General features: G+C 38.6%; 2 pseudogenes; both read left to right on the top strand.

Moving 5' to 3' along the window:
- The first annotated feature begins 18,873 nt into the window (after nucleotides 1–18,873).
- On the top strand, nucleotides 18,874–19,611 carry LOC149141472 (ABC transporter C family member 10 pseudogene; annotated as a pseudogene).
- A 36-nt stretch (nucleotides 19,612–19,647) lies between these two features.
- LOC149141471 (ABC transporter C family member 10-like) lies at nucleotides 19,648–21,557 on the top strand (annotated as a pseudogene).
- Nucleotides 21,558–22,257: the final 700 nt, after the last annotated feature.

Genomic DNA, 22,257 nt, shown 5'->3' with positions numbered 1-22,257 from the left:
TTGCAGATGACACTCTTCTTTTAGGCAACGCCTCTCTTTCCTCTGCCTCCAAATTTAAAGTTGTGTTGGATAAATTTAGTGAGGCCTCAGGCAGCATTGTAAATAAGAATAAATGTCACATCTTCAGCTGGAACACTACGCCCATATTGCTCTCTGCTATTTCCAGATGTTTGGGCTATGAAGCCTCCTCTTCTTGGACCTTGTTCAAATATTTGGGCCTTCCTGCTTTTCATAAGAGACATTCAACCAAATATTGGCTTCCTCAGCTTGAAAAATTCAAGTCCAAAATCCAAACCTGGGGCTATTCCTGGCTCAACGCTACTGGCAAAGTTGTCCTAATAAAATCCGTGCTCTCCAGCCTACCTCTATTTCAATTTACTGGGTTTCTCGCTCCGGCATCCATATTAAAAATGATGGAAGAATTCAGAATGAAAAAAAGATTCCCCTTATCAGCTGGGAAACCATCTCCAAGTCACTGTGGGAGGGTGGACTAAATTTCAAAAATCTCAGTCAACAGAATGTAGCTATGGCAGCCAAGATTGTCTGGAGGATCATTGCGGCCAAGCCTAGCTGGGCCCAATTGTCTCTCTAGAAAAAGTATTTCAGGCCCACGTACAAGCTTCTTAGACAACATGATTCATCTGCCTAACTCATCTTTCCTCAAATTGTATGCTAAAGTTGCTTCCTTAATCAAAGAGCACTCCTACTGGATCCCAGGAAATGGGAAAAAAATCAATATATGGACTGATAGAATTATGAACAAGGACCCAATTAAAGACAGAGCCTCCCTTAGAGATTTGCGTTGCTAGATGGACAGAGAGGGGCTGAGCTCGTTGTGGGACATTTCCCATTGGAGCGACTTTATATGGGTAGGGTGGAAAAGAATTGAGATACCGGCTCAATTGATTAATGAATGGACCTTGTTGTTGGATCTTCTTCACGGCTTGGCTCCCACGCACATGAAGAAAAAAGACACGAAAGGATGGGGGCTGAAGGAAAGTGGATACGTTGTCTCTAAAGGTTACTCCAAGCTGATCAAGAGACCTCACATCCCCCCTGACCCAGCTCCTTGGCAGGGAGTCTGGCATGTTCCGTCTTGGCCCAAGGTCGATTTCTTCGCTTGGCTCCTTTGCCATGGTAGAATTCTAACATATGACATTTTACAGAGGAAAGGCTTCCATGGACCCTCCAGATGCTCGTTGTGCACAGAAAACACAGAAACAACAGTTCACTTAATGCTTGAGTGCAATTTTTCTAAGCAGATCTGGATCTCCTTTATCCACAACTTGGATCCCAACCTCCTTCTGCCTAGCTCCATTGTGGATCTTTTCTCAAATTGGGCAAGCAGATATCCTGGTCAGCCCCCCAAAAATCAGGTAATCAAATCTGCATGGGCTATCCTTCCAAAGATCATTTGTTGGCAGATATGGCTAGAACGGAATAGAAGAATTTTCAGAAATACTAACCAGAATCACAAGGTCTTAGAAATCAAAATTAAATGCCACATAAAGGAGTGCTTGACAGATATAAAAGATGACTCCAACCTCAGCCAACAGGACATTGACTGGGGATCATTTCTAGATCTGCAATTTCAACCAGCAGTCAGAATCGCCCCTCCTCTTAAAGACTGGCAAATAAGGAGACCTGAAACTGACTTCCACGACTGGCTCAAATCGCATTCAAGACACTCTCTCTTCTTTGATGGAGCAGCAAAGGGCAATCCGGGCACAGCAGGAGCAGGAGGTGTAGTTGTAAATCCACTTGGGGAAAAAATTCATTCCTTTGCTTGGGGACTTGGCCATGCTTCCAGCATTCAAGCTGAGGCTTTGGCCCTCTTCCAAGGCCTAAATATCCTCAAAGAACTAAACATAAGGGAAGCTATTGTGATAGGCGACTCCCAGGTCATTATAAATGCAATGATCTCCAACGCCCCAGCGCTGGATCTTAATCTAGCCAGACTGATATCCAGAATCAAAGGACTGGGAAACGCTTTTCAGAAGCTGAATTACTTTCATGTATTGAGAATCCATAATAAACAGGCAGACATGGAAGCCAACAAAGTTGCCCTTCTATTTGCCGGGGTCAAGATAAAAGACGAAGAAGAATCATGGGAACCCATTCCATAAGCTGTTTACTGTCATGTTTTTCTACCTGCTTCTAAACAAATTTGTTTGTATCTTCAAATGGGGGAATATCTCTGAAATTGAAAATTTAGAATCCTTATCAAGGAAGAAGTCTTCAAGTTTTAACAGCATTCCCACTCTTAACAAAGAGATGCAACAAGACATAGAAGTCTTCAATGTAATCAGATTTTCGGCTTTCAAGCCAAGATAAATACAAACACCCCATAAGCATTTCTGTCAAAAAAAATAATAATAATAATTTGGCCCATGGTATTTGGCCCATAGTATTTGCCCATAGGCTTCGCCTAAATATAACAGATTTTTTGAGTGTTCTTAAATATAATGTGACTTATGGAGTAAATATAAAAAAAATGTTTTATTTGTAGAAATTTTGAATAATAAACACTTATTCACAGAGATTATCCTGATTATACACTATTGCGGAATACATGCACAATACATAATCTCCTCTATGTTGATCATCAATTTAGCAGCATCAAAAACAATGAAACATCAATCGCATGCACACATTAACACAATATGTAACCCAGGGAAAGCTTACAGCTGAAAATCCCACACTATCTGTATATTCATGATTGAGAACATGTAACAATACATAATACAAGACTCCTCAAAGTACTCAGTACTATCTCCACCTGTTACACACAAAACTAGCTCAGATCCGAACAAGTCACAGGTTCAAATCTCCTCCGCTGCTTTGCCTACTTCTATTGCACAATACCAAGTGAAATTCACGTGAGCACATGCTATTTCACTGGGTAGATACTGTACAATCCTCATGGGCATACTCAATCCATTGATTGTGCAAGATATCATGCACAACTATAGTCACAACTGATAGCAATCTCAACCTTTAACACTTGTCTCCACTGAACTGTACATGCACTGAGTTAACTAATGTATTCTTTAGTTGCATTATGAGTTAATAATTAGTGAATTAATTTAATCAACTAATTCACATCACTCATCACTAGTCTATTTGCAGTTAGACTAATTACAACTAGTTTAACCAAGTCAAACTAAACACAACTCCATCAACTCCACCAAACTCAACCACATGAGTTCTAACTGAAGTCCTGCATGCAATAGCTCAACTGACCCACAAGAAAATCGTATTTCCTTCTGACAGCTGCATGTGCCACATCTGTAGCTCAAACTGAAGTGCTCCAAGAGGATAAGATAATGTTTATAGTCTAAATATTATTATGAGACAATAATATTTGACTTTTCTATTTTTAGCCTGGCAGTCTAAAAATAGACTCTGATCACTCCGTTATGAACCAGAAATAGAAGTCCATCTATTTTTCCCAACATGACCAATCATCCATAAACAGCATCCTGCAACTCATAGACCATGATCCATATGTCTAAAAATAGACTTTGCGCCAAAAATACCCTGCGGGCCCACTTAGTGAAGGCGACTTCTTTCCACTAAGCTCCATCATCTTGTTGCATTCTCAACACTCCCTCTCAACAAGATATGGATTATCAGCAACCCCTATCCTGCCTCGGTGGTATTCGAATTTGCTCCTGGTGAGCGCCTTCGTCAATATATCAGCATCCTGATCCTCCGTTGGAATGTATGAAAGTAACATTATTCTCCGCTGCACACAATCTCTGATATGATGGTACCTGATGTCAATGTGCTTAGATCTATCATGAAATACAGGATTAGCCGAGATTTTAATGCAACTCTAGTTATCACAGTAAATCACAGTAGGCTCCAAGTAAGAACCGAATAAACCGACCAGAATCTTCCTCATCCATATAGCCTCGCATGCAGCCAAACTTGCTGCCATATACTCGGCCTTTGCTGAACTGAGTGCCACGGATCTCTGCTTCCTGCTGTACCAAGAAACTGTTGTTGACCCGATACTAAAGACCCCTCCTGATGTGCTCTTTCTATCCATTGGGCTCCCTGCCCAATCTGCATCCGTGAAGCCACATAGCTTCACCTCATCCTCCTGTCTGTACCACAATCCATATCCTGATGTGCCTCTCAAATAACGCAATACATGCTTGCCTGCCTTCCAGAAGAGCTTGGTTGGCTTAACCATAGCTTGTGAAAGCTGGTTAACAGCATAGCATATATCGGGTCGTGTATTGACCAGATACATAAGAAACCCCACCAACTGTCGATAAACAGTGGCATCCACTTCTTCTGCCGAAGTGGCATCCTCCTTCCTCCAATCTCCAGGAAGAGGAGTATCAACAGGCTTGCAGCCATGCATGTTGAACTTCTCTAGTATCTCCCGAGCATACTTACCCTGAGAAACAAATAGTCCATCATTGCGCTGCCAAATTTCCAATCCCAGGAAATAATGAAGGAGGCCCAAGTCCTTCATTTCAAACTCCTTAGCAAGATCATCCTTGCATGAAAGTATCAACAGCTCATCACCCGTTAGAATCAAATCATCTACATAAAGTACAATGATAAGCAACTTACCCTCCACCACAATCTGGTATAGGTTAGGATCCGCCTCACTCTTGGAGAATCCAAGTCTGGTGAAATAATTGTCTATCCGTGTGTACCAAGCACGTGGTGCTTGTTTCAACCCATACAGCGCTCTCTTGAGCCTGCACACATGCAACTCACTGCTGAAGATCTCGAAACCTTCGGGTTGCTCAATGTACACCTCCTCCTCAATGACTCCGTTGAGGAATGCAGTCTTCACATCCATCTGATGAATGTGCCATCCCATCTGCGCTGAGAGAGCAAGAATCATCCGTATGGAAGAATACCTTGCGACAGGTGCAAAGGTCTCCTCATAATCGATCCCCTCTATCTGTGAAAAGCCTCGGGCAACAAATCTTGCCTTGTACTTCTCCACACTCCCATCATCTGCCTGCTTAACTTTGTAGATCCATCTCGAACCCACCACTGATTTCCCTTCCGGTCTTGGGACAATCTCCCATGCACTGTTTCTGACAATCGAATCATACTCTTCCACCATGGCGTCTACCCATGCAGGATCCTCCACAGCTTCCTCGAAAGAGGATGGCTCAGTCACAACACATTTGCTCATAAGAGCCATGTATCCAGTGTACCGATCAGGTGACTGTCTCTGCCTGCGTTGGGTTGTAGGTGGTCCTACAACTTTCTCTGCATCTTGAGCCAGTCGCTCAGCTTCTGTCAAGCGCTTTCGCCCTCTGATGGTTTGCGCTGCATGAGTGGTCTCTTCCACTCCATGAACCTCATCCTGTGGCTGATCCACGTCCTGAAGCTCATCCTTAGGAACTAATAGCTCCTCATCTGCATGCAAGTGTGGCTCCCTCTCAAGCGAACACTTCATGGCTTTCTCCTCCTGAAATTTTATATCCCATCGCACAACAGTCTTACCACTGTCTGGCAAATACACACGATAGTTGTGGGGCGTATCAGTGTACCCCACAAATATCCCAACCTCTGCGGTCGGCTCCAACTTCTTCCTGGCATCCTTCGTCACATGCATGTAAACGTTAGCACCAAAAATCCTCAAATGAGAAAGATCAGGCTTCTTACTAGAATAAGCCTCCTCGGGTGTACTCATGCCAAGTATCCTGTGAGGACAACGATTCTGCACATAAACTGTTGTATTGCATGCTTCCGCCCACAAGTGAAGGGGTAGGCCCTGATCATGCAACATCGCCCGTGCAGCACCCACGATCGTTCTGTTCTTCCGCTCAGCAACCCCGTTCTGTTGTGGGTTATGGGGAGCTATGAGCTCTCTTCGAATCCCTTCTGCTTTGCAGAAATCCTTGAACTCGTTAGAGATGTATTCACCACCATTGTCGCTCCTAAGAGCCTTCACCTTCTTCCCCGACTCCTTCTCGACCAGTGCTTTGAACTCACAGAACTTTGAGTATGTCTCGCTCTTCTTCTGCATGAAGAAGATCCAGCACTTACGAGAGAAATCATCAACAAAGATCACATAATACCTGTGTTTTTCTGTCTAAGCTACTGAGAAAGGTCCACACACATCTGCGTGAAGTCTCTCAAGGATCGTCGTGGCACGACTATCCTTCTCGTGAAAGGTGGCTTTCACAAACTTTCCTAAAGTACACCCCTTGCACTGATTTGACTGCGCAAGAGTGCCTTTAGGAAGCCTTGTAGTGATCTGTTGCAGTATCTTCAAGGCTCCATGGTGAAGGTGACCCAATCTCCTGTGCCACAGCTCGCCATCATCCTGGCTCACCAATCCTTTTGCCTTGCATGCCATTGTTGCGCATCCATCTACATGCAACTGATAAAGGTTCCTCACTCGAAACCCTATCTTCCGGGTTTCTCCAGTTGTCTTGCTGCGCAGGAAAGCCTTTCCCTCGCTGAAAACAACATCATATCCCTTGTCTTCTAACATCGCCACAGAGATAAGATTCTTCTTCAATCTTGGAACATGCATCACTTCCTTCAATACGAAGGGTTTACCAGACTCCCTCTCAAAGGAAATGGTACCGATACCGGTCGCACTGTATCTACCATCATCGCCCATCTTGATGTGCACTCCAAGATCTTTGTCCTCCAGATCAGAAAACAAATCTCGATCTCCTGTCATGTGAAAAGACGCACCACTGTCCAAGAACCACACCAATCCCATCACACTTGAAACCAAGCATGCGATCAATGAAAAATCAAGCTCAAACTGCGAGGCTAGAGCCTCTCCTGCTGCAGATCCAGCAGCTTGCTTGTTCTTCTTCTTCTACGGACAATTAGTGGCATAGTGTCCGTGCTGGTGACAGTGAAAACACTTCACCTTGGACATGTCCTGCTTCTTGCCTTTCGCACCAGAATGAGAAGCTTTCTTGTTCTTCCCCTTCTTTGCTTTGGTAGCCAAAGCGCAATTTTCTTCATCAGTTCCCTTTGATGAAGATCCGTCCCTAGTATTGCGCATGATCTCCTCCTGCACAAGATCTGACCAAAGTCTCTCCCATCCTGGCAATTTGTCTCGACCATTGACAGAGTCCTGATAGGAATGCCAACTCTTCGAAAGACCAAGGAGAGCCAAGCTCACCAAGTCCTCATCATCGACATTCACCCCCACACTTCCCAGCTCATCCCTGCACTGAGTGAACTTCATGAGATACTTGGGCATACTGTCTCCCTTCTCACATTTGATGTTTCTGAGTTTATCCTTGAGCGCCAGCTTCCTCTAATCGCTCTTGCTTTGGAATAGATCTGTCAATGCTTTCCACATCAAGTATGGATAAGCCTTTCCATGCAGGCTGGACACAATGTGATCCTTCACGCCCTCCAACAGAATCCTTTAACACTTTGTTGTCTTCTTTTGCCAAGCATCAACCTGCGCAGTATCAGTAGGCTTTGGGACCTCAGCCTCTATGAAATCCTTCAGCCCATTATCATCTAACACTGCCTCCATCCTGTCCTTCCATGCAATATAGTTCGAGCTGCCCTCAAGAGCATACTCCAATCGCAATCCATTGAAAGACATTGCCACGTTGATACCAAGAAAACGCTGCTGCAAATTTGAATTCCACCAGCTCCAAACTCAACCGCCTCTGATCTAGAATTCGTGAGAACAAAGTATTTCTCGTACAGAGATTGATTGTATGGGCTTTTACCGGATATCTCACCTTCCAAAGGAAGGATGAATCCAGAGGCTACCTGGCCCGATTACAGACTCTGCCTGAAGAAATAAGATGTAAACACTTTCTAAATAATAGATCTGATGATCAACAGCTCCGATACCATGTAGATATTTTGAATAATAAACACTTATTCACAGAGATTATCCCGATTATACATTATTGCGGAATACATGCACAATTTATAATCTCCTCTACGTTGATCATCAATTTAGCAGCATCAAAAACAATGAAACATCAATCGCATGCACACATTAACACAGTATGTAACCCGGGAAAGCTTACATCTGAAAACCCCACACTATCTGTATATTAATGATTGAGAACATGTAACAATACATAGTACAATACTCCTCACAAGTACTCAGTACTATCTCCACCTGTTACACACAAAACTAGCTCAGATCCGAACAAGTCACAGGTTCAAATCTCCTCGCTGCTTTGTCTGCCTCTATTGAACAATACCAAGTGAAAATCACTTGAGCACAAGCTATTTCACTGGGCATATAATGCGCAATCCTCATGGACATACTCAATCCATTGATTGTGTAAGATCTCATGCACAACTATAGTCACAACTGATAGCAATCTCAACCTCTAACACTTGTCTCCACTGAACTGTACATGCACTGAGTTAACTGATGTATTCTTCAGTTGAATTATGAGTTAATAATTAGTGAATTAATTTAATCAATTAATTCACATCACTCATCACTAGTCTATTTGCAGTTAGACTAATTACAACTAGTTTAACCAAGTCAAACTGAACACAACTCCATCAACTCCACAATCAACTCCACCAAACTCAACCACATGAGTTCTAACTGAAGTCCTGCATGCAATAGCTCAACTGACCCACAAGAAAAGCGTATTTCCTTCTGACAGCTGCATGTGCCACATCTGTAGCTCAAACTGAAGTGCTCCAAGAGGATAAGATAATGTTTATAGTCTAAATATTATTATGAGACAATAATATTTGACTTTTCTATTTTTAGCTTGGCAGTCTAAAAATAGACTCTGATCACTCCGTTGTGAACCAGAAATAGAAGTCCATCTATTTTTCCCAACATGACCAATCATCCATAAACAGCATCCTGCAACTCATAGACCATGATCCATATGTCTAAAAATAGACTTTGCGCCAAAAATAGCCTGCGGGCCCACTTAGTGAAGGCGACTTCTTTCCACTAAGCTCCATCATCTTGTTGCATTCTCAACATTATTTATTTACCATACCTCTCGTTTATTTATATTTTTATTAATTTACCGTACCTCTTTTATAAATATGGTATTTGGCCCATAGGATTCACTTAAATAAAACCTCTTTTTTGAGTATTCTTAAATAGAAAGAGGGTTGTGGACTAAATATAAAAAGAGGTTTTATTTATTTACCATACCTCTAGTTTATTTATATTTATATTTATTTACCATATCTTTGGAGTAAGTATAAAAAGAGGTTTTAATTATTTACCATACTCCACTTTATTTATATTTTTATTTACTTACACGTAAATATAAGGTGACTTATGGAGTAAATATAAAAAAATGTTTTCCATTATTCTTTATATGATTATGACTAAACATATGCAAACTTGGAATATGGCAAGAACATTATTCAATCTTTAAATAAACATGAAAATAAGAGACTTGAATTTTTAAATAAAATGAATTATTCTTTTGTGACCATTTGTTCCAAAAAATAAGGTCATTTTCTCGAAATTAACCTCAATACCATGAAATATGGGAAAATGAAAGAAAAAACCTTTTTTACACTGAATGTGGAGGGTGAAATAACTATCATAAATACCTATTCTTGAAAATTAGGGCGAACGGAAGGTTGTAACTCCTAATTTCAGGGGCTAAATTTACTTTTTTTACTCTCTCCCTTAACATAAGGTGGGCTAACCTCCATACCTAATTTTTTTATAAAATAAATTTGAGGCTATTTGTAGCAATGTACTGTGATACAAAATATTCCCCCAATAAAAATATGAAACCCCTTAATTTCGTCCAAGGGCGAAAATTCGCCCCTAAAATTTTCCATGATTTTAATGAAGTCATTTTTGGTCATATGATGTAATTTGTACCCCCACTATGCATGGGAAGGATGATGTAATAATTGTTATATTTCAGTCATGTATAAACAAATTGGTATATCCCCACTTGGTTGGGTGATTGATGTATGAGTCATTGGTGATAGGAAGCTCATACTCATATATTTGAGTTATAGAGTCATGTTATTCTTTTCAAAAATATTTTTGCAGACTCTGCATGTGCTCAGGGGGAGCATGGACAGTATAGTACATCTCAGCATGTACTAAGGGGGAGTTTGATCAGAGAATTCAGCATATGACTAGGGGGATCACGATCAATGTTCATATTCAGCAGTTCAGATATGGAAGTCTTCATTTTGGTCAGCCCTTTTCCCTTGATCTCAAAATGGAGAATATCTTGGTCTGCCCTTTGCCCTTGATGTCAAAGGGGGAGAGTATCTTGATGTTGCTTGATATATCTAACAAGTTCTACACTTGAAGTAATCAACACCAATAAGGTTGTCATCAAGTCCAAAGGGGGAGATTGTTGGTATTATGATGCATGTGTTGTACTTGATGGTAACCATCTTGTAGTAGAACAACTCACTTGTATATGGAAACTATATGAATCTACAAGAGAGATATCAGATGTGACAGAATGCATGGCAGTTGTGTTTACATATGTGACAAAATGCAGGGCAGTTCAAAGGAATCATATTAGAAGTAATATGGAAAATATCAGTGTAACATGTCAATTCAGAAGTAATAGGGCATTGGTACAAAAAAACAGAAAGATGGAACTAAGGGCTACTAATCAGAATAAAGAAGTTGAAGGAAAAGGATGGTGTAAAGAAGTTTAATAAGTATATGTTGTTTCACCTTGTCTAAGTAGCATATACACGCGGGCTCATGGAACAGAAGAAGTGTATACGTATGCACACACTTTCACGGAAGGAAAAGCGCGTAAGGGATGGAAAATCAAGGTTTTGGTCCGAGGTTTTGGTCTAAGGTATTGGTCCTAGGTTTTGGTCCAAGGTATTAGTCTAAGGTATTGGTCCAAGGTTTTGGTTCGAGGTATTGATTTGAGGTTTTGGTCCGAGGTATTGGTCTGAGGTTTTGGTCCAAGGTATTGACAAAAGATCTAAGTATATAAGAAGGAGAAGATCAAAAGGATATGTGCACAAGTAATGAATATCTAATGAAGTGTTAGATCAAAAGCAAATATGCATGTTATGGGTTTCTGATGCTTTGCTTGATCTGGACCAAGTATGCACCTGAGTTTTTTTTATGATGGATGAGATATAATAATGGATCAAGATCATAATGACTTATCATTATGAGATCTGATCATGGATAGGCTAGATCTCAGTGCTAGTAAATGTTTTGTGCTTTAAATGCTATGATATGGGTATATCTGAAGATTGGAATAGTTGCAAAGTTATAAGTTTTTATCTGCAGATCTATATGCTGGTTCGCCTTGGTGAAGGCACGTATACACGTTGGTTCGACACTTCCAAGTAGCGTATGCAAAAGAAAATTCTGTTGTTCAGAGATGATTGATCTATCTGATCAGTGTTGTTGTTTTATTGTTGTCTGTCAATGATGTCTTCTTAGATATAAAAGTAGAACTGAATGCATAAGGAGATTGAGTATGATTGGTTGCTTGATTAAGTGAGAAGGGTGATCTTTTTTGCTATCTGTTTAGAACTCTATAAATTGACAATAGATCTTCAGAATGTCACTAATTGGTACAGTTTGTGGTTCAGAGGTTTTATGATTTTGTATCTTTAGAGGTATACGCAGGTTGGGCTAAAGGAAGTAGCATATACACGTAGGTTGGCTTCATTGAAGAAGCGTATACATTCTGACTCTTGACTTTTGATGTTACAGTTGGTTCTGGTTGTTGATGCAGTGTTCTGGGTTCAGATCTGTGTAGTGGCTACAGTGATCTGCCTATTCCAGTTGATTGGTTGAATTTGATTACGTTTGAATGAACGTTTGATTCAGTTATGATTGTTTGATTCTGTATGTCAGATGTTTCAGTGAATGATTAATTCAGTTGTGTCAGAGGTTCGGTGATTGTTAGATTCAATAAGTTAGAAGTTTCAGTGATTGATTGGTTCAGTTATGGTTGATTCAGAGATTGATGATTGGGTTTCAGTTATATCAAAGATTGATGATTGAGTTTCAGTGATTGGCTGATGCAGATGTATTTAATGGATGTATTGCAGTGGTGATTGATTTTGATATTCAATGTTACTGATGGGTCCAATGTGAAAATTTGATGAAACGTGGCCTTCATATTGTGTTGTTGTTGTACTAGGAGTATCTAGTATTAAAAATTATGAAACGTGGTCCCTGGAGGATCCTGAGGTTTGGAGCCTTCAGTAAGGAAGTCGAAGCTTCCTGCCAGTAGTGGCTGATGATTTGTTCAGGGGTTGGAGCTCCCTTCCAGTAGCAGCTAGAGAACGAGTGAAGGTTGGAGCCTTATATAGGTCGGCGCCTATGTACTAGTAAACATATCGGCTAATACAAGAGCTAGGGGGTTATAGCTCCCTTCCAATAGAAGCTGGAGAACGAGAGAAGGTTGTAGCCTTCTGCAGGTGGGTGCCTACATACTGGTATGAGTCTGCACCAGTAGAAGATTGTAAACATATTATTCTTTATATTAAAAGAAGACAGAGACAATAGTAGCAGGTGGTTTTTCTCTCGCATTGGGTTTCCACCTTAAATCTTGGTGTTCATGTGTGTTGTTTATGTGTGATGGTTTATTATGTTATTACTACACATGGTTATTGTTTAATGTTTAACAAAGTACTGATGCACTGATTAAATATCAACATATGATGAATTAACTAAATCATAAGTTCATTGGATATATGTTGGTTGCCTTAAGAACAGTTGCGTGCACACGCGAGTTCCCTTCACTGAAGTAGCGTATATAAATCTAATTAAGGAAATTAAAAATTTATTGACTTGTAAATAATGATTCATGCCCCCACCCTCCCCCCTCTCAGTATTAGCACCTCTTGAACCAACCTTTGTTTCCTCACTCAGACCTTGATTAACCCCAGGAAAACTTTGTTTGCTTTTTTGTGTTGTAATTTCGTGAGATCTGCTTTAGCGCACCCCCTGGTATGGAGATAGTGTTGTGTTTGTTTCTCAAAGGTAGTTCTTGGTTGCAAAACTATGCAGAGAAACCAACTCGACCAAACCTTAGGTTCAAGTTGGCCCTCGAACTAGAGGGGGTTCCCTCAAGTGTTACGAGGCTTTTTGTTGTTCACCATCATTGGACAACAGCTTATGAAGCACAATGGCCGAATCTATTATTTGTTGTAGGTGTTCAGTGTTGAATATCTAATCTCTGCTCAGAAATAAATCCATCTCTCGCTGAAACTTGATCAAAGTGCCAATCTACAACTTTGAAAGAATAACATAACTTTAGAGAGTCTGGTAGAGGAATAGATTATAATATATGATAATTAAACATTCATACATAATACTTAATCGACCCGATATAGTAGATGTCTATAGAAGAATTCTACAACCAAACAAATATACATTCAAGAGATGACAGAAGGCAACAATTAAATGATGTAGAGGAGCTAATTTAAACATACTATTCAATTAGCTAATCTCAGTGTAGATGATAACTTTGTGGTGGGTTGTTAGGGAAGTTAATATTTAACTTAACCTTACCCTAACTCCTATGTTACCTTGAATATATGAAGAAATAGATTATGAAATCACTGGAAAAACATACAAAAGAAACAAATTATGTCATGAACTGGAGCCAGAAACCTTCAATTAAAAATCTTGTAATAGAAGTCTTTACAAAAATGGCATGGTTTTGGCATCAAAAGCCAACCCTTGTTTATTAAAAATGAAGCAATATATAGGAAAAATTAATCCTGAACTTTTGCAAACTTTCAAGAATAAAATTCTAACTATATACTTAAAAAGTAAAAACAATTCCAAACTAATTTGAAGAAATATGGAATTTATTCATTGATGTTGATTGACATCCTTCATTCCTAGAACTAATTGCTCAAATCTTGCCTTTAAATATGAAAGCATTCTTTTATCTTGTTGATATTCTGCCTTGGAATTTGGAGTTGTTGAAGTTGTCTCCACAAAACCTAATAACTATTATTTGAAAGGGCAAGCTTTGCCACCTATCTCGTCAACTATCACACAACACATTTTCCTCTTTGGCTACAATTCAATTTCTGTATTTTTTTCTTTGCGGGATCAACTATGATTTATCTAATTTCTCATGTAATTTTGGCCTATTTTTTTATTTAATCCATTGTCAATGATTGTCAAAGGTTAGTTACCACAACTGTTTATTTACTTTTCACTTTCTAGCATTTGAGTTTCTTGTTTTATAAGCATTTTCTTTAAACAATGTCGGTAATGTATTGAGACCTCCCATGGACCTTCATAAATACCTCTTGCAAACTTCAAAATATGCTCCGCTTTGTAAGCCAATTCACAATTTTGTTCTTTCAATCATTTGAAAACATACATAATTGTTCATGGCCTCTGGTTGATCTATCTCTAAAGCTATATCATTGCCTTTCTGGTGTGAGTTGATATCTTTATATGGTAAATCCATATTGCTCTTATAATGATATAATTAATAATGTTGTAGTCCAACATGAAACACAAGATCCTCTTTTAGTGTCTATATGTGCAATATAAAATCTGGTACAATCAAATCTACAAATCACGTGAGTTGCAACTTCATTTTCAACCACAAAACAACCAATAAACTTACCTCATAGCTATGTAGGGATGTCATGCACAACTAACTCATTCTGAAAATGAATAAATGGAAACACTGCTCCCATTTGCTATTTGGTAAATCAAATCTACAGAGAAGCTTTATTTCGTTTCTTTTTTCACTGCTTTATTCGAGCAAAGTCAGGAGCATCAATCTTCACATTCCCTAGCATCGCTGCCACAAACACATTTTGTGTTTTTAATTATTTCATAAACTCCTACCTCTGGTTGTTTCTTTTGTATTTTGTTTATAATAATCTTATCAAAGCTCTTCAACCGCTCTTAAATGACATTTCTCAAAAGGAAAATTCATGAAAATAGTGTTCTTAATTGACTTCATATTTGCTTTGTGTTTTCTATTGCCATTATATAATTGGCATGCTAGAGAAGCATTGCCCAAGTCTTCATGAACTCATAGTTCTTTTCTCTCCACCCATCACAATTTGCTAGATTATAAAATCTTGTTGTATACATTGTAGCATAACTAGCAATCATGAATCAATTCCTTTGCTGAAACCCTCTTTTGATTCGGTGCTTTTCTTATTTCTGAAAGTATTGTTTCCTGAATCCCAAATTACCATTATTAACTCCTGTTACAGATTGACCTCCTGAAGGTGTGGGATCAACTAATTGTTTAAAGGTGTTTTGCAATAAAACCGACCATGCCAAAAATTGAACATTTACCATTTAGATATCCTAGCAAAATCTCTCTGTCTGATAAAAAAAATTCACAGAATTTCTCGCAGGAAACCCAATTGGGACTACCCTACAAAAACCCACATTTCGGATTTTTGAGATTTGACTTCAATTGCCCAAAAATTGAGCCTGAAATTCACTATCTAGAAACACTCCAAAATTTTAAACGAGGCACAGAGTAAAAAATTATTTCTTTGTTTACAATAAGAACTCTCTTTAACCATCGACTCCCTTTTTCTTTTCCTTGTGCTGACGCTTCTTGATCCATTTTCCACTGAAGACTTCTAATCCAGTAAAGTAGATTTTGTAGATTTTGTTTCCATTTTTTCATTATATTTCACTGCTACACCAGTTTCAAGGGAAGCAAGAGTATTTTGAAGTGAATATTTTGTTTGCACTTTTGCTTTTTGTTGTTCATCAAATAAATAACCATTGCTTTGTTTCATCTCAAGCATCTATATATGTTGAAGTTTCTTCCTTATAGCTTTCACCTCTTTTTCCATAGCTTGATCATATGCACTTTTCTGATGCAAAAATCCATCCCCAGATGATCTCTTGCACGTTGACTGATCAACAGTCTCTGCGAAAGGAATTTTGTGTAGCTTAGGAAATCCAATTTCATTATCATCTTCTTCACAATGCTCTTTTGTTATTCTATGCGTTTATTCAAAACATTTGGGGGTATATTTGAGAATATAATTGTGAGAAATAGCTAGAAAGTGAGTTTCATCAAAGTGACATGTTTAATCCCATGTATACGTTGGATAACCGAAACATCTCCTTTGTGTTTCTATCCATCCCATACATAAACATCACCTATTGAAGTAGCAATCATAGTCCAGTATTTTCCAGCTAAAACAGAGACCACGTTGTTGCTAATCATGGAGTAAAGTTGTTGGCAATGAAGATTTGGATCAGACGAAACCATTTCGTAGCTCCATGTAAAAAAACTAGATCTGCAACAGAGCTATTTTGAGGTTGAATAAACACATTATATTCCACGTATACAAGGACATCCACCTGTACTTCCAATATATTCAACATTTGTGTGACCCATGAACATTTTCACTGTGGTATTGCTGGAAACCGTAGACAAATGACTGGTATCCGATTTTGATTTGGGGGGGGGGCGAGGGCCCGGCCGCAATTGACTTAGAACTGAAATGTTAGCAAAGGTAGTTTTCAAAAAATAGTTAACTGCATATTCCTTCCCCTCGTTAAAGGTGGGAATTACAGGCCTGGAATTTGACGTCCCACAGGACGTATTTTGGATTTCAGAACGTATTTGACCGTTGTTGAAAATTTCTCACCGTCAGATTTGACGTGTGTTATAATGGGTAAACTGTCAAAATGACTTCCAATTTCAAAGTCAAACAGTCAAAGTCTATAATACCTTAAGTGCCAATAAAGGTAGCCTACAATAGAATATTATGATACCTCATTCCAGTATAAGATTGGTACAATTATAATACATTATTAACACTCAATAGATTGGTGAGAACACCAAACGCTGTGACATTTTAACACTGATTTTATGCTCCTATTTATTAGGATACCAAACCCCTATGCACGGAAAACAGTTGGTATACATCTGTAATTAGTATTATTTTTCTCTTATTATTATCAGATTCTCATTCTGAACTTTTGGGGTTCAAGAGCTTGTTTAGTTATTATTAACCAATATTGGGTTTCAATTCGATGTGTAATGTGCACGGAAGTAGTAAGTTGACAGTTCCATCCTTTTATGCATCCTTGCCTCCTTGCGCATGAATGGGCTGCTAAAGAAAGCCTGCACAAGAATGGGCTGCTGAAGAAAGCTTATGAGCTCTAAGTGCTTTGGGATGCTAAAGTGGGACTTATAATTGTCTCCCCAATAGGGAAGTTATATGAATTCGCCATTAGGGAAGTTATACGAATTCACCAATCTGACTTGATGAGTATTTTCCTTAACTATTAGATTTCTCTCCCGCATAATTCCCTTTTATTCGCTAGACTATTAATGTGTATTTCCCTAGACTGAATGTTTGATTTCTCTCTTTATTATTTCTCAGCCTCTATTTACATAAAGTAGTGAAAGCGTTTTAGGGATAACTGTAAAGGGATCTACTCTTGGAAAGTCTTGGCCATTTTTTTGGATATAACATGAATACGCAGTTAGATACATGTTTGTTATTATTTCACAATTCCACATAAATGATTCATTGATCTTGTTCTTTCATGTTGGACTGCAGAGAAAATTTTCAGCATAACTGTCTAGTGTTAACTGGTTAAAGGTCAAAGGCATTAGCTTTTATTTTGGACTTGTAAAACTTTAGGTTGATGATATTTCATAACTGAAATGCAGTCATTAGGCCAAGTTCCAATGGTTTCCATGCCGAAGAAGGCTTTCCCTACCTTAAAACTCGAATAGACTTATACTATGGATTCAAAGCAATAGAAATTGATAACTCCTTTGTATCCATTTATTTAATTTCTCAATTAGCACTGTGTGTAGGGAAAATATTCAATGCGCTCAACATTTGTGAAAACGAGGTATTTCTCTTAACTGAGGAGAGGTTGTAGTTTTTAGTTGGTAGAGGCTACAGTTTTTAGTTGGCATTCTACACTCTATGAAACAATTTGGAAAGTGGTTGTCTAATTAGGGAGGTTGACATTTCCAAATTTACTTAGAACGTAAAATGAAGTGGATAGAAAATGCAAAAGCGTCATGAAATGTTTGTTTGACGGGCGAAACGGATTTGAAATTCCAGGCATGCTCGGAAAGCAAGGGGGTTGCGCAAATTAACAACAATCATTGATTTTTAATAGCCAATTCCCACCATTGAAAACTACAGGTATTTTATCTTTTGTTCCTCCACCGTTGATTTCACACTTACATTTGGATCATTTTAAACTGCGAGTTGAAAATAAAGTGCATCATTATTTAATGAATATTTTTCCAGTCAATAATCTCTCTATAACATCTAAAGCATTTTTTGAAGGACGACAACTGCATTTGAATATCAAAGGCTGAGATGTGCATTATGTTGTTGACATTTGTGTGTTTTCTTTAGCATTTAACTAGAGTTCTTTTGGAACAACGCCTTGGCACTTAATTATTTGTGTGTCCTTTATCCTATATTCAGCAAGCAAATGTAAGTAATACATTTTATATTTCTAACTAGCGACAAGATATTTAGGCCGATAGGTCTTCCTATGCATCAACAATTGTCAACACTTTTAACCTGAACCGTTTGATCAAGTTTGACAGTTTCAACCGTTGATTTGAAGTTGACTGCTTTTTCCAAATATTTGAGTTGCCTTCTTTTCACCTCCAGTTCTGCTGTGCATTGAACCTGGCCCTTTGAGTTGCATTACTGTTTTTTCCAATTCTTTTGTCACTCTCGAAGATATGCATTACTGCTTTTTCCAATTCTTTTGTCACTCTCCAAGATATTTTCACTGCTTTTTCTTTGACAGTTGTTGTTGTTGTTCTCTTTTGGCAGCTTTTTGGCAAGCACTAAGCTTCATCTACCAAGCCTCATCTACCATCACCTTTGATGGGAAACTTAGAACATTGACCTGATGGCATTCTTTGATGCAACTCCATTGGGAAGAGTTCTCAGCAGAGTAAGTTGTTTACGTAATTACGATAGGCTTCATTCTTTACGTAATTAAGTCTTTGACAAAAAGTGAAATTTAACATACATGAGGGTAGAAAGCTACTGACATTTATCTTGTCGACCTCCTTTTCCAGGTTTCTTCAGATTTCAGCATTCTTGACGTAGACATTCCTTTCAGCTTTGTCATGTGCATGTCATCTACCATGATTGCTTACAGCAGTCTTGGAGTTGTGGCTGTTGTGACATGGCAAGTTTTGTTTGCAGCCATTCCATTGATTTATTTGGCCTTTCGACTCCAGGTAAACCGCTAATTCACACAAGTTTCTTGAGAAGACTCTTTACTTGACTGCCAATATTGTGAGAGAAATTATAACTGATTTTTTGTTTGTTCATTTTAATCAGAAATACTATTTTTCTTCTGCTAAAAAATTGATGAGACTGAATGGTACAACGAAATCACCTATTGCAAATCATTTTGGCGAGTCCATAGCAGGAACAATGACCATTAGGGCTTTCAGGGTTGAGGATCAGTTCTTCAAGAAGAACTTAGACCTTATTGACAAAAATTCGAGCCCCTTTTTCTACGGTTTCTCAGCAAATGAATGGTTGATCCAGCGTCTAGAGATGTTAAATGCAACTGTTATTTTCTCCTCTGCTCTTGCTATGGTTCTACTCCCAAAGGGCAGCTTCAATCCTGGTATGAAGTTGAACAATGAAACTAAATGTCAACTGTGTGAGATTTCTGCTGTTACTGGACACTTTTATATATAAGTTAATCATGCCTAACAAATTGAACTGGTGCAGGTTTCGTTGGGATGGCCCTATCTTATGGTCTATCATTGAACATATCGTTGGTTAAAAGTATTCAAAACCAATGTACACTTGCAAACTACATTGTTTCTGTAGAACGCATCAAACAGTATATGCACATTCCTAGTGAGGCACCAGCCGTTATAGAAGATCACAGACCACCAGATAATTGGCCTTCGCATGGGAAGGTGGAGTTACATGACTTGAAGGTATCTGAGTTGTGTTTTCTAAAAAGATGACTGTTCAAATTATAAATTTGAATGGTTAATGATGTTTTCAATCAAATATATTTGATACGTGTGCAGATTAGATATAGATCCAACAGTCCCCTTGTTTTACGGCGCATTACATGTGCATTTGAAGGAGGGCAAAAGATTGGGATTGTTGGCCGAACGGGAAGTGGGAAAACCACTCTCATTAGTGCTATTTTTCGATTAGTTGAACCTGCAGGGGGTAGAATCCATAGATGGTTTGGATATTACCTCTATTGGGCTTCATGATTTGCGGTCACGCCTTGGGATTATTCCTCAAGAGCCAACTCTTTTTCATGGAACTATTCGCTTCAACCTAGATCCATTATCTGAGCACTCAGAGTTAACAATTTGGGAAGTATGTAAATTCTATTCAACATAATCTCTAACTGAGTTTATCATATGTAGAATGAAAAAATAAATAATGCCATGAATTTATTTTCTGCTTTGATTAAGGTTCTGAACAAGTGTCAACTTGGAGACATTGTAAGAGGGAAGGTGGATGGCTTAGATGCACCAGGTGATTTTTGTAGTAAATATATATTTTTGAATGCAATAAAATTCTTTGACATGGCCATGAATTTGGCTGTTAGATTTGGAAGTTTTTTGTGGCTCTAAAAGATCAATAAAATGCAGTGGGGAGTGATGGAGAGAATTGGAGTGTTGGGCAAAGACAATTGTTTTGTTTGGGACGTGCATTGCTAAGGAAAAGTCGAATCCTTGTTCTAGATGAAGCAACAACATCAATAGACGATGCTACATATGCCATTCTCCAAACAATAATTAGAAAGGAATTTGCAGGTTGCACTGTAATTACTGTTGCACACAGGATACCTACTGTTATAGACAGTGACATGGTTGTTGCCATCAGTGATGGTAAGGCCCTATCATTCTATCTTATCTTTGTGTTGTATGCATGGATTGGTTTCATCTGAATTTGTTGTAATCGAGGAAATGGACGGTACTGAAAGTAGATCTATTCACCTGTATCTAATTTGAACTATTATGATCTTGAATTCATGCAGGTGAGATGGTGGAGTGTGATCATCCATTGAAACTGATGGAGAGAGAAGGATCGTTATTCAGGAGGCTGGTGACAGAGTATTGGTCCCACACATCAAATGCTCTTCTTCATGCAACAACCAATAATGAATAACCTTTCGATCTCTCTTCCTAGACCATAAGATCTTCGCTCGATGCTTTAATCCTTAGATGATGGGCTAATTGTACCATTAGTGACCTTACGTTGATGGTCGCTAAATTGATGTATTTTCTTGTCAGATAAGATCTCATTGTAAAGCCATTTATTTACAATTGGCTCATCCTTATTGTAACCTGCATTTTTTATGCACGAGCATCATATTAGATATTTTTTCCTCCACTTAGAGCAGAAGTCCTCTTCTCTTTGTGATATTTTGATTTAGGGAATCTGGTTAGTTAGGAAGTTATGCGAGGGTGTCCTTAAGGGACAGATGTAGCAAATTTGTTAGGATTAGGTGGAAATAGCTTCTAGAAATAGGGACAGATGTAATTAGGGGAGACGGCCAAGATAATGGAAATTAGGGCAAATAGAGAGGTAGGAGGGCTTCTAAGTTTGTAGAAATTATGTGTATGTTTGTCTGTGTTAATGCAATTGCTGGCTTGAATGTAGCTCGTATTATCAACGAACCCACAGTTGCAGCAATAGCTTATGGCTTGGACAAGAAGGGTGGAGAGAAAAATATTGTTGTTTCTGATCTTGGCGGTGGCACGTTTGATTTCAGTGTTCTGACTATTGACAACAGAGTTTTTGAGGTTTTGGCTACAAACGGTGATACCCATTTTGGAGGTAATCTGTCTGAACTCTGTCTGGCAGTTTTACATTACGAATTTGAATTTGAATATGTGCACAGTGGTTATCATTGACTTTTTTGGTTGGCTTTCGAGCTTTGAACTTACCGGGATGTACACTAATATGCAGGTGAGGACTTTGACCAAAGGATAATGGAATATTTCATCAAATTGATCAAGAAAAAGCACGGAAAGGATATTAGTAAGGATAGCAGAAATAAAATAAGACATTCAATGTGTTCCTTGTAATATAGATATAAACAAAACATCTAAAGAAAAGTAATTGCACGATGATCCAGTCCAAGAAAACAAGGTTTTCCACAAACCAATTAACTCTTCTAGAAATATTCAACAATTCCAATTTAATAATTCTATCGGCCTCTCTTTGTACCTTTTGGGACAATTGCTAGTTTAACACGTTGTATAATTCGTAGTGCTCCTTGTGGGCTCCTCCCTTCAGCTTGGTGATTTTGTATTAAGCGTTGCCTTGGTTTGTGACCTTCGATGACATATATGGCTGGCATTG

This window comes from Pinus tabuliformis, chromosome X (genome assembly GCF_031772625.1).
Source record: "Pinus tabuliformis cultivar Carrire ecotype Pingquan chromosome X, CPIR1, whole genome shotgun sequence".
Lineage (NCBI taxonomy): Eukaryota > Viridiplantae > Streptophyta > Pinopsida > Pinales > Pinaceae > Pinus > Pinus tabuliformis.
This window is presented reverse-complemented; position numbering and strand designations above follow the sequence as displayed.